Source organism: Pinus tabuliformis, chromosome 9 (assembly GCF_031772625.1).
Source record: "Pinus tabuliformis cultivar Carrire ecotype Pingquan chromosome 9, CPIR1, whole genome shotgun sequence".
Taxonomy (NCBI): Eukaryota; Viridiplantae; Streptophyta; class Pinopsida; order Pinales; family Pinaceae; genus Pinus; species Pinus tabuliformis.
The window spans coordinates 615,118,381-615,123,856 of record NC_142307.1 but is presented as its reverse complement, the minus strand read 5'-3'; the positions used below and the strand labels follow the sequence as shown (position 1 = coordinate 615,123,856).

The 5,476-nt window shown below is 35.0% G+C and overlaps 1 pseudogene; it reads left to right on the top strand.

Annotated features, from left to right (window-relative positions):
* The first annotated feature begins 588 nt into the window (after nucleotides 1-588).
* Nucleotides 589-1,182, top strand: LOC149150088 (calcium-dependent protein kinase SK5 pseudogene; annotated as a pseudogene).
* Nucleotides 1,183-5,476: the final 4,294 nt, after the last annotated feature.

The following is a 5,476-nucleotide window of genomic DNA, read 5'->3' as shown; positions in this document are numbered from 1 at the left end:
CTTATACTTAAGCTTGCTTATGTGCATGTAGTTGTTTAAGCATATAATACAAAGAGATTGTTTTGATAATCTGAACACAAGTCATGCACACACATTCATTACACATGGTGTACCTAAGATACCCTTATTCAATTTCAGGTGGATCTAGGACGTGCAAGCACCACAAAAATTATGATTTTATTAATTACTGGAGTACATCATTCTTCACTGTCACAACTTTGTAGTGTAAACTTTTCAATGAGAATGTCACACTTGCAAACTTTGGAAGCAAATTGTCTTCAAAAACTGCTTTCATTGACTCAATAGCTCTCAAAGTAAAATATTACTGTGGAGTGAAACAATGACTTTCTCTAAAAAAGAATTCTCCTATCACTCCAAAAAATACACCTTATCACTCCATTACCAAAAAAATTCACTTGACTTCCAAAAACAATTTTATGAAATCACTAAATTGATTTCAAAAATTTAAAGCACTTTTTATATCTCCAAAAGAATGTTGCCTTTTTTAAAAAATACCTTATTATTCCACTCACTTATCACTCAAAATAAAAACACACGTTATCACTCCAAAAATCTCTATGACCACTTATGTCTCTAGAAAAAATCACTTATAGCTCCACTATTACAAGTCAAAATATTCTTGAAACATTTAGTGATGTGGTTGGAACTCCGTACTATGTAGCCCCTGAAGTACTATGCAAGAATTACGGTCCTGAAGCTGATATTTGGAGTGCTAGAGTCATTCTGTAATTAGAAGGATGCTTGATAGAAAACCCAAAAATCACCCAACAGCTCATGAAGTGCTTTGTGACCCTTGGATTCGAGGTGATGGGGTTGCTCCTGACAAACCTCTTGATTCTGCAGTGCTCTTCTTGGTTGAGGCAATTCTTAGCAATGAACAAGATTAAAAAGATGGCTCTTCGTGTTATAGCGAACAATCTCTTAAAAGATCAAATTGCTGGTCTTAAAGAGATGTTCACGATGATTGATACAGACAACAGTGGTACAATTACCTTCGATGAATTGAAGGATGGATTAAATAGAGTTGGTGCTACTAATCTTATGGAGTCAGATATCCGAGAACTTATGGAGGTAGCTGATATAGACAACAACGGTACTATAGATTATGGTGAATTCATTGCAGCTACATTTCATTTAAACAAGATGGGATGGTGCACGTGATTTTATGGCAAAAATTGAAAGAGCTCGGGACAAGCGAACCATTAGTATTGGCTATATATTGGATGAATGGAATGAAGAGTATGACCGTGGTAAAAGGAAAAAGATCAAACAATTACAGTTTGAATATGGCATGAATGACTTCAGTAGGAAAGATTCCAGTGGGCATCTCATGGCGGGTAAAATGGAGGGCAAACAAGATCCATTCATGGGAAAAAAATCCTCTAGATGGTATCGTAAGCGCCACCAATGATCCTCTTCTCCAGCGACAAATATTGTTTCATCCCGCCTGGCATAAAACAATTAAAGGGCCCGAAGCATTCTACATGGAACCTCTCAATCCACAGTTTGATTGTGTAACTCCGAGTTCCAGGATCGAAAATCCCAGTGTTCTTGAGCCTGCAACTTACAAAACCGAAGAGCTATAGGAGTATTTGTTGTATTATGAGCCAAGCGAAGAATTCGAGATTTGAATAATTGGCGCCGGTCTTGCAAACCTCCGGAACACATGCTTCCTGAATTCTATTCTCTAGTGTCTCACGTATACGCAGCCTCTAGTAGCCTATTTTTAAAGCGGCCGACACAAGGCGACATGCCACGTAGTTGGATTCTGTGCCATGTGGGCATCTTCATACATTCTTCAGAAGCAACTCAACAAATATTTTACAACTCTTATCCAATGTAGTTGTTGGAGCATTGGATCTCATTAGATTCTTCTATAGCAAGATAACACCTGATAAACTACATTGACTGTTTAGACCGTACAAATGTTTCCCAATATGCATATGGATTAGTTGCAATGGGCCTACAGCTAAATGCTTTGGGCTTGATAGATGTGCCAGAAATTGATTTCAATAGTAGCTTAGTTGAAGCTCCAATACCACATGAAGAAAACTAATAAACAAATAATACACACTCACACTCATAAATAAATATCAAACATATAGAAAAACCAGACATGGCGGAAAAGGTCTCAGCCTTACATCATTCCTCACATTCTCATTATTAATTAATCCAATGTATAAAGAATGATAATAGTACAAATAAATGCATGAGGAAGTTGGTATCAAGATAATACGTCTATCTTGGACACTATGGTTGAGAAAATATCTCAATAACACACTAATCTAGGAGCCAAACTAGTTGGAGAGAATATCTCAAACAACTAAGCCTAAACTGACTCCTAACCATGAGGAACAAACTCAATCTAGAAAGGTAGGATTAAATCCTAACTTTCATGATTTTAATTAATTTAACTATTTGGACTTAGAATTGTTTTGAATGTGAGAGTGAGGCTAACAGTAAAATTATTGTGTTCCTTGTGTTTTGATGGTTGCATGTCATTTCATTTCTTTCTATCTTGTGATTTTATATTCTGCAGATTGTAGAAGAAATTTAAGTATCTTGATTCTAGTTTGATTTCATTAATAGTAGAAAATTTCTTGCCATTTCTATATTATCATCTTATAAACGTTTATGACAAGTTACTCTACAAGCTAGATAAGTTATGTTCTCCTAAAGGCGATCTATTGCAGATAATTAGAGAAGCTCACACCTCCAAGGTTGTAAGGAACTTTGGTGTAGGGAAGACAATGGCCAACTTCCAAAGGTATGCATATTGGTCTAAGATGCAAGAATGGGTAGCTAGGTTCATAAGAAGATGCATGCTTTGCTGTACTAGCAAGCCTAATAACATGAAACAAGGTCTATATCATCCCTCATATGTACCCAATCTCCTTGGGAAAGAATTTCCATGGACTTTGTGGTAGGTTAGTGAAACATTAAGAAGGGAAATACCATTCATTAACCTCAATATATCTATTCCAATAGTTGCAATTTTTTATTCACCCCACTTGATTTTATAACCAAATTCCTATACAACATAATTTTTTGCAATGGGAAGTCTGACAATAGTTGAATCTCATGCTCCACTTGCATTTGGGATGGTAGCCCTTTACGCTCTCGGAACACATCCTTGTATGCATGTAGCAACTCTTCCAGTTGTTGTTTATATTTCATAGTACACCCTTTCAAGGATTCCTTTTCTCTTCTTGGATTTTCCACATACATATTTTCTCTTAAAAACAATAAAACATACTTCTTATTAGAACATATCAATTTCCGAGCTTGGTTGGAACTTATGAGAAATTTTTTTGACTTGCTTTTATGCACGTTAATGGTGAATTATTTTCCATCCTTGATGAGTAGGTACTAGTTGGCTCTTTGCATGAAAATTACATCCTCCATGTCATGTAGGGGTGTTAACATGGAGCTGGGTTACACTTTTTGGCAATGGAGGGCATGTTTAGGTGAAAAAAAAGAGATCTCGATCGAGCATATTAAGCGCTCAATCGAGCCATTTTTTAGTGCTCAATTGAGCCCCTTGAGTGCTAAAATAGTTACTTGTTCGAGGGTTTAAAACTAACCCTCGATCAAGCACTATGGCTTGATTGAGCTCTAACGCTTAATTGAACATCTGTTTTCTATTAAAACGTGTGCCCACGGTTTGCGTGTGCCATCTTTTCACAGACCGCAGACAAATAGCAACTCAACCGTCAGACTTACAAATCTATGATCCATTCAAATTCAAGGTATTTGATAAGGTATATTTTGAGCACGGTCAAACATACTTACACATTTCCCCCATACTAGGCTATAGAATGTGCATCTCGGCACAATAACATAAAAGTTTTCTAATGTTGTTCATATTATAGATCCAGTTGAATTTTTACTTTTAGTAAAATAATATCATATCAACTTGGTTAAATTATTAATGTATTAAATTTTAGTCTTTATTGATTCTAAAATGTAAATTATGGGACTCACAATTATTTTTATAAAGTCTTGATCGAGCTCCATAGCTCGATCGGGCCCCTGGTTAACCACCTAAATGGCTTGATCGAGGTTTAAGAAAACCTCGATTTAACTATTTGGATTTAAAATTTAGGTGCTCGATCGAGCATTTTAAGCGCTTGATTGAGATTCTGAAGTCCTAATAATCAATTTCAGAACCCTTTTTGCAAAATTTTCTGCAACTCCATTTTGTACGCTAGCAGACTTAGGAAAAACTTTTTCCTTAGGTGGCAGAGTTGATCATGTTGGATTCATGAAAGAATCCTCTATATAATGACATATGAGTTTGAAATTTTCAAATTAATATAATATTTTTCATCTAATCTCTTTGAAACATAATGTTGAATTTTTTTTGGGACAATTTTAAATAGGCTAAATAAAAATTTAAACATAAAATATACACAACGATTTTTTTTCAAAAAATACCACTATATTAATTTACGAGTCCTCTTCAAAATGGTATTCTTGGTTTTTCAATTTATTTAAATAATTGAAATAAAACTTATGCAAACACATGTGCCTGCAAAATATAATTTAAATATTACTTCGCCAACTTCGAAAAATAATAAAAAAAATATAATTTTGCATAAAAAAAAAATTTAATATGAAAAATTAGTTCTCTCTGTGTAGATCATGCTCACATATATATTTTTTTAAATTACACATTGTAGACTAAGTTATTCTATGTGAACACACACATACCTCTTAAGATGTGTGAAAATTTGCAAGGATAAATGTTTTATTTAATGAAAAATTGTCATATTATATCACACTAATTTATTTTGAAAAAAATATCATTAGGAAAACAACATAATTCTCCACAAATTGTTTTTTTACTCCGAATCAAAATTCATAATGCTTGTATGAATTTTGAGGGCTTCAATTCGATAAAAGAGAAATTTTGAAATTTGACTGCGGCATTTGGCCCAAAAGTGTAACTCATCCTCATGCATTCACTGTTAGGGGCTTCCAAAATCCACTCCAAATACAACAAGGAGAAGTACATCTAGTTCTAGGGTCAAAGCATGGAGTTCAGTTACAATTTTTGGCGAAATGAGGTGTGTTTTGCTAAAAATGGATGCTCGATCGAGCAATTTTAAGCACTCGATCGAGGAATTTTTAAGCACTCGATTGAGCTGTTGAGGTGCTTAAAAATAGCTTGATTGAGTGCTTAAACAAACCCTCGATCAGTTTGTTTTCTAACCCGAGTTAACGGCTTGATCGAGAGTTATGGTTCAATCAAGCTATATTTTTCGATTGTGCCTTTGGCTCGATCGAGTATTATTTCTAATTAAAATACCCAGTCGCGACGTGCAAAAGTTATTTTTCTCGGACCATGAGGGGAAACGGAATTCAATGAAAGGTTTGTAAGCTCGACTGAGATGGAGGAACTCAATCCAGCTATCCATCAACTCCGCCGACGACCCTGAGGCTCCAGCCGAGA